This window comes from Ctenocephalides felis, unplaced genomic scaffold (genome assembly GCF_003426905.1).
Source record: "Ctenocephalides felis isolate EL2017-DRISC unplaced genomic scaffold, ASM342690v1 CF-g0.4_SCAFFOLD_01886, whole genome shotgun sequence".
Taxonomy (NCBI): domain Eukaryota; kingdom Metazoa; phylum Arthropoda; class Insecta; order Siphonaptera; family Pulicidae; genus Ctenocephalides; species Ctenocephalides felis.
In genome coordinates, this window is record NW_020538040.1 from 39,693,398 (window position 1) to 39,695,705 (window position 2,308).

Genomic DNA, 2,308 nt, shown 5'->3' on the forward strand with positions numbered 1-2,308 from the left:
AAATATCATAATCACATTTTAAAAAATATTAAAAAATTTGAGATGCAATCAAATCTATATACTATTACTAAGATTAAGTGACCTAATCATTTTATTAAATTTTTTATCATTTTTATATTTTCAAGAACCTATATAATATATACATCAGACATTCTTAATTAGATGCCAGGTTAAATAACAAATTAAGAGTTACTTTCTAAAATCTAAATCAAAAAATATTTTCTACGAAAGCAATAATATTGTCTTTAAACTTGTATGAAGTAATTAAACTTCAGGATGTGCCAGTAAGTATAATATTGTACCAATGCAGAGACTAGAAACTAAACTTTGAAGACCATTAATGATCCCTGGTATAATGAGTAGTACTGCCCGAGGACAAGTCTGTTGGCTGAGTTAAACTCCAACTCTATTCAGGGAAGAATGGTGTGAAAGATTTTCCATTGCCAGTTTATACCACAGTGTCCGAAAATGGGCTATATTCAATTGGAAACATATTTTGCATCTATATTTTCAAGCAAAAATGGACATAGCTACTGGATGGATGGATGAGAAATTTACGATTGCCATTTCACACCGCAGTGCCCAAAAATGGGCTATATTCAATTGGAATTATATTTTAGATCTATATTGAAAATAGACATCGCTACTGCACGATGATTGTTAGGTTGATCATAGAGATGTTCGGTTTCACGACCCAGTCCACACGAGTGCGTGAGTTTAACCTTTACACCATGGAGCAACCTGGTAGAATTCTAGCTCTATAGATCATAATAATCAAAAATGGACATCGCTACTACATCATGCCAGGTTGTCCAGAGCGAAGGTCCGAACTCACGGCCCTGTCCACACGTCCGTGAGCCTAGTCATTTACACCATGAACCAACCTGGTATAATTCTAACTATATAGATCATAATAATTTGAGCGTTCAATTAGTAAACAATGTTATCAAAAATAGATACCATTAACACCTTTTAAAAATGGAAGACCATCATTATAATGAGTTATTGATTTCCCTGCTTAATTTTCCAATAATAAAGCATATCAAAATAATTAATGATTTGTATATATTTCTTTTTAATTGTAATTCTCTCATTGGAGGGATTTTGTTCTTAACTCATCAATACATATATGTTATTGTGAATGTGTAAATGTGTTCTTTTTTGTATGTATTATGTGCTTCTTATAATCTGCCAAATACCTTATGAAAATGGTATTATTTGTATTTGCTGGTAAGAAATATTTTTAAAAAACAGAAGCAATGTTACAAAACAAAGTTTTCTACTTCCTCGGAATAGAATTGCCCACGAGCGCGCCAACCATTGGGAATGTGTAAGCCATAAAAGAAAACGGGCGAGTCCCGCAGATCGCTACCAAAGACAAGTGAACAAATTGCATATGGAAAACATCTAGTCTTTGCCGAGACATCTTATAGATAAATAATCTGTTGCATTCTATTAAAATTTCTGCACAAGATTTGAGTTATCGATCGAGAAGGTGCCAGGACATTCAATGTATTGAGGGATTGTGGAAGAATTGAATATAAATTGTAATTCCATAGCCACCATCCAACATTTTATTGATAAACTGGAAATTTTTATTAAATATAATAATTTTGTGGTAACTAATAGAAGTTTAGTAAAAATCTAGCTGGTAATATATAAGAATAAAAAAAATATTAGTCAATAAATTCACTAAAATATGAGAAAAATTTAAACATCTTAAATAATACTATACTATTTATTAACCGTCCACACCACTAGAACGGTTGTGACAGATATTAACATAGGTTTAAAAGAAATAGGTATAAACCACAAAATTATTTTTTCTTGTATTGTATATTTTTCCTTTCGTATTTTGTATTAGGTGAGTTAGATTTTCTTTATCTATTTAATTTTTACCCGAAATGAACAAGAAATACATATCACAACCGTACCCACGAAATTTGTCACAACCGTACCCAACGCATACTATTGAAAACAAATCGTCATTATGACTGCACTAAATTATCTAAAACTAATTGCTGGTAATTAACTACTAATGATCAACTTACAGCAAAATAACAAACAAAGTGATCTATATGTATTCAAGTAACAGTTATTATTAAAAAAAATGGAACAAACAAACTTACTTTTGGCTCCTTAAAAGCAATTCGGTCTACAGATTTTGTTAATTTAGGGTGCTGACTTAATGCAATAATGGAAACTTGTTCGAACAAAGATACTTCATCTTATCTCTTTGAACACTATCTCAAAATCAGTATAGTTTAGCTGTTATGACTACTGTCACAACCGTAGCCAGTCACCCCTA